This window comes from Peromyscus maniculatus, chromosome 5 (assembly GCF_049852395.1).
Source record: "Peromyscus maniculatus bairdii isolate BWxNUB_F1_BW_parent chromosome 5, HU_Pman_BW_mat_3.1, whole genome shotgun sequence".
NCBI lineage: Eukaryota > Metazoa > Chordata > Mammalia > Rodentia > Cricetidae > Peromyscus > Peromyscus maniculatus.
In genome coordinates this window covers 24,920,744-24,932,685 of record NC_134856.1, presented here as the reverse complement: position 1 = coordinate 24,932,685, position 11,942 = coordinate 24,920,744, and the positions used below count along the sequence as shown (strand labels likewise).

Sequence of the window (11,942 nt, the reverse complement as noted above, 5' to 3'; positions counted from 1 at the left end):
GGTGTCAGTAAACAGAAGCAGCGTGTTGTGGTCATTTCCGAGCTGTGCGGTCGGGCCACCAACTCCATCTGTGGCGGGGAGGCGAGCTGCGCCAGTTGCGAGTCCGCCGCTGTTCCTCTTAGGTGGCTGGTTGGTGACATTGGGAGGAGACCGCTCCGAGGGAGTGAGCCTACGACGACGAGGCAGAGAGGCAGGGCGTTGGGGGTGGGGACATGGCGACAGTGCCAGGGGGCGTGTGAGCCGCGGGCGAGGAGCAACTTCTCCCGGGCGCGTGCGGCGGGGCGGCGGGCGGAGCGTGAGCTGCCAGCCCGGAGCGGGGAGCAGCGAGCCGGGAGCCACGGCCCGCGCCCTGCGCGCTAGCATCCTCCGGGTTCCCAGCCCCGGGTGCTGAGCTCGCCGCTATAAATAGCAGGTTACAGCTTCTGCTTGGGCGCACACGCTCTCACAGGAGAACGCAGGAAAGTCAGCCCGAAAGTGTCTGCCGCTGCTATCGCCCCCTACTCAGCCTCTGTGAGAGGTAACATCCTGCCTGGGATCCTGGGGCTCCGGGGGAGGGAATTTTGCGGGTACGGCGGGTGAGGATGGGTGAATCCGGAGGCTGTGGGGCGCATCTGAGAGCTCGGGGTTGGGGGACACGTCCTGTCTGAGAGGCAGCTTGTGTGTTTCTTATCAAGTTTCCCAGCTTGCCGCTGCAATCCTTCCTTCAGCCTTGCCGCCCAGGGGATGGCTGCTGGAGGTACCCCTGTGACCCTGATTACTGTCTGGTGGAGCTCCCCCGGCCCGGCACGCACGCGTGTACACACACACACACACACACACACACACACACACACACACACACACACACACACACACACCGGGTACACTGAGCTCTGGCTCAGCTAACCTACCCAGGCTGTGCCCACCTGAGAGGTCCTGAAAAGATGCTGCAGTGCTTGGGAGCGCTTTCTCACCCCCAGTCCCAACCTCTGGCTGCCGCCTGCCTCAGAGCAAGTGGTCCTGGTCCTTAAGACGTGGAGGGGATGCTAGGGTCGCAGTTGACTAAAGAGCCTCCTCTCCACGGCCACCTCCAACCCTACCTTCAGCAACTCCTGGCAAAAAACCAGCCAGGCCTGTTTCCCCTTGGCTACCTTTGTGTACTACCTACCCCAAAGGGGAGTCAAGGAGTTAAAAAATCAGGGCCCCGGGGTAAGAGGGGGTGGAGGGGTCGGTGAGATGATCGTTTGGAGTCTGAGATCTGCACTGCAGCCTTCTTGAGCTCATCTGGCCCCTCGGGCAGGGCCAGGAGCAGGAGTAAGCCCAGGAGCTTGCTTCTTGTGTGGACCTTGAGGTTTGCAGCCAGTTCTAGGGAATGCTAGAGCCCTAGGCACCCGTGTTTACACCTCTTCGCGCCTTTGATTTTGCTTCCCTCTGGGGCGGCGGTTTCTGTCCCTGAGGACATTCAGTGGTTTCTGTTTGGGGACAGAAGCTTTATAGGTGAGGATGTGCATATTGATGAGATAGTTGCTGCCGCACAAAACTTACCGGAAAATCCAGAGAGAGAGGCAGTTGCTGTTAGGGGACCAAGGTTTCTTAAGGGTGAGTATGCAGCCCCAACTTAGCAGAGAACCCCTGAGGGACATCCTGTCACGTTTGTTTTATGATGTAGAAAGGCTTCTTTGTTTATCCTAATGTTTTTCTTTCTCCGGAATCCGGCTTCTCCCCCTTTTCTTAAGTGCCATTTGAGGTCTTTCCTTGGGTGATACATATTGCTTACTTTCCCCTTTAGTATGAAATGACTTGTTTATAAAGGTGTGGCTCGAAAAGACATGAAAGTGCAGAGGACAGGGGTGAATTCATCTCTCCGATGATGGGCACTAGGTGGCCCCTTTTAGAGGTGTATGTCTACATTTAGAGGACCTTGCTTGCACAAGAATTTTCTTAATGAGTTCTGGAATCATAATGGTATCAATCTGACTTGGTTCAGAGAGTCATCAACAGAGTGGTTGGCTGATGAGGGTTAGAAGTAGCATTAGGAGAGGCTTGGGCAAGCGGGCACTGCCAGCTCACTCAGTGTGGGGGGAAATACATTAGCTCGTGTTCTTTGGGATATACTCCAGGGAAGCACTGGCATGAATTCACAGTAATTGATCAATGCCTCTGTGATCAGCATATGGGTCTTAAACTCGAACCTGTTGGAGTTTCAGTAAGTTGAAATAGTTCTGCAAAAGAATGCTTTTTATGGGATTCCTGTGTGTGTGAATGAATGTCTCTGCATCTACATGTGTTTCTTGTGCCTTTTCTTTGGCTTTCTTTCTTTCTTCCTCTTTCTTCTCTTCTTTCCTCCTCTCTTTCTCTCCCTCTTTCTTTCTTCTTTGTCTTTGTTTCTGTTTTATTCTATTTTATTTTATTATTATCTGTTAGATGCCGATTTTTTGATGAGAATCAGGAAGGGGGTGGATTTAGATGGGAGGGGAGGGAGGTGGGGAGAATCTTGAAGGAGTTGGAGAGGGGAAACTGTAATCAGAATATAATGTTTGAAAAACATCTAACTTAATTAAAGGAAAATAATAGAAAAAAGAATGCTTTTTATGTGAGTTTCTCTCAACTGTGACTTACAAGATTGTCCTTGAAAGGTTATGAAACATGAATGTCAAGAGAGGCTAGAGGCTCTGTGCCATTGGAAAACATTTTCTGATTGAATTCTAACATTCTGGATTGTAGAATGGCATTCTCACTGATGAGGTAAACAGTATTTATTTGTGATAAACTAATGGCCAATAGGGTGTTCAGAACAGGGATTTGTGTTTGACTCTGACAAAATGAGAGCCCCTCGAGATAGACCAAACTGAGTCTTGACCCTCAAAACATTTAAGACTCATTGACATTCTGGGAAGAAAATACTCTTAGAATATTGGCCTCAGTTCCACTTTGAGGATGCAGATTGATTGAATGACCTTATAGCTTATAAGATTCTCTTGTCAAAATGCTACCTGGCTCTAATACTGGAGACCCATCGGTCAACTTTGGTTAGAAGACAATGCAATTACATTTTAGTTTTCTAAAATGGAAAGTGAAATTAAGCTCTGGAGAAGCCAGTCATTTGTTCCAAATTGTGCAAATTCAATGTTCCTGACTTTTCCTCTGAAACACTGCACTGGCTCTTGGTACAAGTCAGGCCCGGCCCCGCATGGGTAGTGGTTAACTTCGGCTATCTTCAGACAAAGTCCTAGAAGGCAACTCCATGAAAGACAAACAACTGCCAACCCATCTTATCGCTTAGCAACCTAGTAGACGTCAGTTTCCAGGTAAGCATCCAGCATCTGAAAACGCAAAAGTCCAAGCAGGAGGAAAGTGTAGTTAGTGAGGAAAATGCTTCCTGAATACCTGCCATGTTTGCATTTTTCACTCCGTGGTGCTAATAATTAGGTAGCTAAGTGTCATATGTTTTATAATCTTCGTGGAATTGTCTGTCATTCATAGAGCACTTTTAATTTGAATAATGACTTCATGTTCAAAAATGTATTTTCTGTATTTTGTATCTATTCTTTTAAAATGCCTGACCTCTCTCTCTAAAGGCCCAAGGAACTTGCTCCAAAAGCCACATTGTTGGTGTTTTTCTTTTTTGTATGTTGTTTTAGAACTCTCTACCAGGGAGCCCCTTTAGAAGACACTAATTTCATATGTACTTCAATACTCAGGCTTAAGAATAGTTCTGTTCAATAAATAGTTTCTGCATAAACATTTATTTATAGATAAATCCAATGATAATGCTATAGTTGAATTTTTGCATGTGGAATTTCTGCAGTCTTTGTGTTTCAAAACTTTAGATGCTGTATATACCTAGAAAAGGTCTTTTATGTAGTAGAAAACTCGTAAGGAAGCTTCCAGAGTCTCGGGCACACTGCCACTGGTGTCAAGACAGCTCAGTTCATTCTCTTTATTCATTTCAGTGCCACAGTCATCAATAAAAGAGTTTTGAAAATGCTCATGGTGAGGCTGGAGAGATGGCTTAGCATTTTGCAGAGGACCTGGGTTTGGTTCCCAGCAACTTCACTGGTCATCACAAGGACTTATAACTCCTGTTCCAGGGGATCCAACACCCTCGTATGGCCTTCCCCAGGCACCTACACACAATACACATAAAACTGGCACACATACATACATATACATGCTATGGTGCTTTCTGGATTCTGACTCAAGTACAGACTAAGCAGTCTGTGACTGCTGAAGGACTTCCTGTCTTTTATCCAAGGTACTGTGTTGCCCCCTATCTTCAACTCTGGGAGTACCTCATTTTAGACAGTATGCATAAGGAAGGCCTGTAGACTATGATGGTACAGTCCTGAACTTACATCGCTCCAGCTGTCTCTGTAATTTTGCTGATCTGTCGGTGTCATGATGGATGTCATCTCAGCACAATGTAGCACTCTCAAATGTTTTCCAAGCTAGCTTTCTTGAGTTGTATTTGGAGTAATTTCTGTTTCTGCTATATGCCCTGATGGGTACCCTCCACAGAGGTGAGTGAGCAAAGGACATTGGAAGTTTCCCAAATTATACAGTTTTCATGGGATTTCCTTTGGGAATTATTTGAATTAGTAATTTCATGGGGATGGAAATAACACTCGTTTTAAGCAGGAGTTTTGTCTACCATCCATCTATTATTTATCCATACACCTATCATCTGACTACTAACCAATCATCCTTGTACTCACCTATCAATTATCCATCCATCCATCCATCCATCCATCCATCCATCCATCCATCCATCTATCCATGCAAAGTAATGCAACAAGCTTCATAGCAAATTGTTCAATCGTTTCCTCTGATGTTTCCAGTGTCAGGAAAGGGACCCACAGGCTGCATTAATAGTCATGTTGACATTGAATCACTGAAATGACGGTAGCAATGAAAAACATCTTGCAAGATACAAAAGAAAATAATATTAAAAAGCTTCCATAAGCTGTTTATATAATGTATGCATTAATTTCAAATATTGTAAAGAGAAAATGACATTTTTATTTGTCAAAAGAGAGCGAGTTTTTAAAAGTTAAGTGGCAGTGGTTTAGAGAGCTTTCAGAATTGTTCTCTATGGAAATTGTAGCTAAGAGCTGGAAGTAAGAATCGGAGATGCATCTCAGGGTTAGGATGGTTGCCTCAACCGTGAAAGGCTCTGGCTTCAGTCCTGGCACTGTGACAAATGAATTGTCTTAGTTTGGGTTTCTATTGCTGTGATGAAACACGAAGACCAGAAAGTGTGGTTTACACTTCTATATCACTGTTGCTCATCAAAGGAAGTCAGGACAATAACCCAAACAGGGCAGGAACCTGGAGGCAGGACTTGTGCAGAGGCTTGGAGGAGAGCTGCCTACTGGCTTGCTTCCCACGGCTTGCTCAGCCTGATTTCTTATAGAATCAGGACCACCAGCCAGGGATGGCCTCACCCACTATGGGCTGGGCCCTCCGCATCAATCACTAATTAAGTAAATGCCCTACAGCCAGATCTTATAGGGACATTTTCTCAGCTGAGGCTCCCATCTTTCAGACAACTCTAGCTTGTGTTTTGCTGAAATAAAACAATCTAGCACATGGATGAAAAACAAAAACGAGCACCCAAACAACAGCAACAATGACAACCAAACACCCATCCGACTATCTGAGAGCGTTTCGAGCTGACAATCAGGTCAGAAGTAGAGCACTTGCTTAGTTTGTGGAAGACCCCGGGGAGCCCCCAGCACCACAGACTGAACTAACCAACTAGAAGCTCTTAAAATGACAGTTGGTGGTCTTGGGTGGGCATGATAGTACAGGCCTGCAGTCCTAGAATTTGGGAGGCTGAGCAGGAAGACTGCCATTCTCAAATATAACTCTCAGTACATGTCCTCGTCGGTTGTCAAAGCCATCCACAGCAGACTTGTTCTTGGTACTTCCTACACAGCTCTTGTTGAGTTGGTGTCGGGCTTTGCTTGACTGGACAAAAGCTCAGATGTGAGCTCCAGGGGCTACCTTAATGGTATATAAAAAGTCACTCAACTTGAGGGAAATGAGGTAAAGCAGAGTCAGTGGCATCTTAACCTGAGGTTATAATCTGTGCCCTTGAGCGAAACGGCAGCAGTCTCCGAGGAAACATTAAAATGCCATTAATAATTATTTACCATCACCTGGTGTCATTCTGAACACTTTCACATGACACACTCACTAGGTGTGTCCCACTTACAGATAAAGTTTTTAAAAAACATTTTACAACATTTTACTATTTAAAAATATTTTTGTAACATTTATTTAGGTGTGTGTGTGTGTGTGTGTGTGTGTGTGTGTGTGTGTGTTGGTGTACTCACTTTTGCACATGGAGGTCAGAAGTGGGTGTCTGCTATCCTCTAACACTAACTATTCCTTTGGGGGAGAGTGTCTCTTGAACCTAACGTTGCCGTTTTCTGGGCTGGGTGAAGTCAGCCCCTGATGTCTTTGGAGTTGAGGCTACAGGCATGGATAGGATAGTCAGCTTGTCATGTGAGTGCTGAGATCTGAACTCCAATCCTCTTGACCACTCTTAACCAGAGAACCATCTCTCCAGCCCCCACAATAAAATATTTTGCTAGGGGAAGCTCCGTGTAAAAATGTGAGTTTCATATGGTATTGTACCCCTGTAACCCCAGCACTTGGGAGCTGGAGGCAGGAAGAACTAGAAGAGTTCAAGGTCACCCTCAGTTATATGCAAGGGTCTAAGGCCCCTGTGGGATAACAGAGAATCCTGTCTCAAAACAAACAAAAGAAAATAATAAACAGAACCCCACCTTACCTGGTGACGTACCTCAGTGGTAGAGGAACTTGCCTAGCATGTGAAAAGCCCTGGATTCAATTCCAAGCATCACATACACAAATAACACCTTAAACAAACTGTTTCTTGTCTTCGTTAACAAAATCTACAGATTTTTATATTTACTAACCTACTTGGATATGTCTTAATGAGAAAGGTTACTTTTAATGGCATGTATAATTTCATCTATTCCCAATACCCCCTGCTTTTTCTTTTTCTGTTGAAATCTTGAGGTTAAATATGTTTCCAAATTGTCTTCAGGTAGAATTGCTTTAAAATATAGCATTTGCCCCTTTTGGTAGCTTCCACGGGAGGCTGACATTACAGACTCTTAACACCAGGTGGCAGTGTGCAGCGCTTAGCTGTTACATGTCATTTTCATTGCACTCATTTTTAAAGTTTTTCTTTGAAATTATTTACTTATATCATGAGTGAGTTAATTTAGTTAGAGTCTACAAGCACACAAACATTAGAATTGTATTTGGGAGATCTGTTATTTGAAATATTTAGCATAATCTGCTTTTGTGAGGCATGTACATACCTGAAGAACTCTTTGGGATTAATTGAATTGAATGTGCCAGAACTTTGCTTATTACTGGGTAAGCAATCAGGAAAGAAAAAACTAAAAGAACACGATAAAAATAAAAGAATATGGTTATTCAGAAATGGACATTGTCTCACCCATCAAACACCCACATTTGAATCCCAATCCTTTCACAGCACACCCTTAATTTTCCCCTAAGGATCACTGACTGTTCTGTTCCTCTGAGCCTCCCTCCCAGCTCTGCCTCATCAGTTCAACAAACAAACAAATAAACAAAAATCCAAAACCAAGTGACTTGTGCGTAGTGGTGTATGTCTCTAATTCCATCACTAAGGAAACAGAGATGAGAAGATAATGAGTTAAGGTCCATCCTGGAATACATAGCAAGGCCCTTTCTTAAAAAACAAGACAAAATAAACAACAACACTACCAACAAAACAACATAGGAAGGAAGGAAAGAAGGAAAGAAGGAAGGAAGGAAGGAAGGAAGGAAGGAAGGAAGGAAGGAAAGAAGGAAGGAAGAAAGGAAGGAAACTACAGTACGGATGCTTACTTTATCCCTGAGTGCTCTCTGTTATATGATAGCAACAGACAGCAAACTGGACCAGCCGTGAGGCACTTACAATGTATTGGGGATTATGCAGATGAAAGTTGCTGAGACAATTTCTTCTTGGTTAACCTGGTTGTAGACTTGCCTGTCTTTAGGTGAATGATTAAATTATGAGTCACAACAGATTTAATCAGTTCATTCATAAGTGCAGCAGGATGGAGCAACTGTATTCTCTCCCTTTCTGGATGATGTGGCCTTTCAATCACGTTCACTGCACGTGGCTGTCTTAGGGATGGAGACTGAGGGAAAACAGTCACCAACCAAAGCTGGCAACTAAGAGATGCATTAGTTAAAATGTTTTTATTACGTAAAAATTCATAAGCCTAGTCCAGTGGGTTCTTGTCTACTTCATAGCCAGATGCTCCGGTTGTCCACTCAGGACAAGTGGATTCTTATGTACCCCATAGCAGATACTATAGTAGTCCATTCAGGACCATTTTTATTTCATCTGTAGTCCCATGCACTTTCTATCTCTTTGGAGTTTGGGAGCAAATCATAGAAATTATATTCAAGGATGCATAGCCATAAAACAGTTCTTTACAAATTTAACTAATTTACCCAAGATCACTGATTAATAATAGAATGAGTGCAGGGTCAAGGTGATAGGTATCATAGAAGGACATTTTAAGACACTTCCTAGAATAAAATATCATGCTTTCCTTAGAAAACCAGAAATCATGGCATCTTACAAATTTACTTGAATTAGAACTCATTATCTGAGGCAAGAATGTTTGACTATCTGAGAATTTGAGATGTTGTTTGGACTTCTCCTTTGAGAAATGCAAGGATCTACTGAAATACAACCTTTACATTTTGTAGCGCTGAAGTTTCAAATGAAAAGAATTGTGAAAGATTTCAGAAAGTTGATAGTATACAGTCTCCTGGCCATTATGTGTTCAGCATCAAGTATAATTCCCTTTAGAAAAAACTAATCATCTCTTTCTAAGGGAGTTTAGTACCATATTTTATTAATATGTGTATAAATTATATAAGGAATAAAAACTAGCATAATTTTCTTAATAGACATGTATTTTTACTTAATTAATTTTTCATGTGGTGCTTTCTATATTAGTTATATTTGTGACCACTCTGCATGACAGAAACATGGTATAGAAGGGAGATTCCTTTGGCTCAGGCTTTGGAAGCATCTCAGTCCATCATGGAGCAGAAGACATGGTGATGTTCATGGTTGCAGGATCCATGTGAGTTTCCTTACACAGAGAGGGACCCAGACTGTGACAGGAGCCATGGGCCAGGTGCCACTATCAGCTCATGTTCTGTAACAGCCTACTTCCAGCAGCCAAGTCTCACCTTCCTGTGCCTCTGTGGACTCACACAAGGAATTACCAGCTGGTAACACAAGCAAAAGCTCCTGGATGATTCAGATTCAAACCATAACGATTTCCTTCCTGGGATGTGTTTAAAGATTATTTCCCCATCATACACACACACACACACACACACACACACACACACACACACACACACACAAACACACACACACACACACACACACATGTGCACATACCCGTAGCTCCAGCATGATGGGGTGCCCGGCATAGACAGGTGAATCCTGGATTAGCCAAAATGGAAAGCTCCAGGTTTAGCAAGTGACCCCATTCCAAAAACTATCGCAATTTCTCTGGCCTCTAAATATGCATGCATAAGTCAGTATACCTGCCACACAAGTGCCCTCGCATGCACATAAAACACACATGCACACACAAAAGAGAATATAATCTAGGCTTTTAAGTGCTATGTTTCTTCTCCATGGCTCCACTGAATAAGGCTGAATGCTGCACAATCCTTATTTTCATTTGCACATTACAATTTGATGTCAATTCATGTGTTTAGCCTGGCTGTACATTGAGACTCTGTGTCCCCTTTCACCAGACTGTCCTTTATGTACTAGTAATATTGAACTTTGGCCAATTGTATTACTTGTATCTTTTTTGTGTATAAAAGTTGAAAATACAGTTGTGGTTAAACTGAATATCCATGTTTTTCCCCATGACATTTTTGTGTGTGAAAACTGGATTTTTTAATCCTCAAAGAAGTTTCTGATTTACTTAAGTTTATTTTCCTTTAAAATAATTTATATCTAATTACTAAATGCTTTTCTTTTTCTTTCATATGTCCAACTTTTCCCATTGTTAATACAAAATAAGCCATCAGTTGAAATTCCTCTTAAAATAGGCATTTTCTTCCGATGGCAATCTTTACATATGACACTTCTCTCTTTAGCCTTTATGCTATTGATGGAATAAAATATTCTCTTAGTCTGCATGTGCACACGCTTGCAGATGATCCTACACTTACAAACACTGCAAACATGTGCACACACTTACAGATGCTCCTACACTTACAAACACTGCTAACATGTGCACACACTTGCAGATGCTCCCACACTTACAAACACTGCAAACATGTGCACACATACAGATGCTCCCACACTTACAAACATTGCAAACATATGCACACATACAGATGCTCCCACACTTACAAACACTGCAAACATGTGTACACGCTTGCAGATGCTCCCACACTTGCTTTTAGTGGGCTTTCAGTTCTGCTGCACTTATTTTATTCTAGTGTTTTTTTTTTCACTTGCTTTATGAATATAACACAGGCTTAAATGCTGTTTTTATACCTTTATGTCCTGTACACTTGAGACCTCATTTCTAGTACTTTTCTCTCCCCCAATGTTCTTAAGACACTCTCATTGATCTTTCTTCCAAATTAATTTTAGAATAATTTTGTAATCCAATATACTTTGGAGTTTTAATTGAATCTTATTGAGTGGATAAATGGAATTAAGGAAAATTGCCAACTTTCAAAGATACAGTCTTATCTAAATCTCACTAAAGGTTTGATTTTGGCGACTTTTCATGCTGTGTATAAGGACACAAGGAAGACACCAACCATCCTACCTACATTTTTTCCCTTTTTATCATTCACTCATCAAACTGACCAAGGAATTGTAAATTATGTACCCTTTGACCTTGGCTTTACTAGCCTTCAGCCAAATGAGAGTGGCCATGTTTAAACTGTTTGTTTTCGTTTTATTTTGTTTGTAGAGCACTTTGTACCTTTGACTCACGGTGTTACAGGGTCCTATGGAGAGAGGCACAGCAGGCTTAAAGGCTTCCCTTTCCTGGTACTAGGCTACAACTTTGAGGTCAACATCTACTGGTTTTAAATTCTTTTACTTTAACTTCAGACTGTACATTCAGTATAAATATTTATCAATGATACTTCAATTTCTTAACCAGACAACTTATGAGATGTTAAGATACAGATTTAAAAATATACAGAAATTTGTGTATCAACAAAATTGCAACAGATACTGCTCAGGGAAGATTTTATTTCTTGTATTAAATTTGACAAAATTACCTACAAGATAATCAATTTTGGCTTGTCAAAAATGTGTGGCGGTGTTGGCTGTCCTGCCTGGGGCTATCACTTATTATGTGGGCCTGTACATTAACAATGGAGTTCTTTAAAATGAAAACTGCCCAGAAATATTTTCATATACACAATTAGTTTATATGTTTCTAAAGTGCTATCTCGCCATCTATTTTAACACCCATCTAATGGAATTTTCCCAAGGGCCTGCCCTGAAAAAATCCCTTCCAGGGTCCTGGGGAAGACACTATGTCTGAGGGAAAAGAATCTATGTACACCATTCTCTTTCATCCATTACTTTATTTATCTATGAAAAAATTCTATCTATGCAGCTTCAGCTCCGTCCTCACATTCAGCTCCTCTCTGTACCTACTGCCCTGCCATAGACCTAACTAACTCCTATGCTTTTGACCTCGTCTTCGTCCTCTGTCCCTTCGTCCTCCATCTTTCCTTCCAAGCTCCTTACCCCCTGGCTCTGAGAAACTCTGCCTTCTTCTCTTCTCTCTGGCCATGCAGCTCTGTCTGCCATCTACAGAAACTGCCTTGTTCCTTCTCTCCTGGCCATGTGACTCTGCTCTGACCAGGAC

At 42.5% G+C, this 11,942-nt stretch overlaps 1 protein-coding gene across 4 annotated transcripts in view; it reads left to right on the top strand.

Annotated features, from left to right (window-relative positions):
• Positions 1 to 286: 286 nt before the first annotated feature.
• Inpp4b (inositol polyphosphate-4-phosphatase type II B) overlaps positions 287 to 11,942 on the top strand; it is a 742,657-nt gene continuing 731,001 nt past the window's right edge. For 2 of the 4 annotated variants that reach the window (XM_016006370.3, XM_016006364.3), the window contains exon 1: positions 287 to 517. The gene's annotated coding sequence lies outside the window, so the exon portion shown is untranslated. The remainder of the gene's footprint in view (positions 518 to 11,942) is intronic. The other 2 variants (XM_076571928.1, XM_042277480.2) reach the window with 2 other exon arrangements.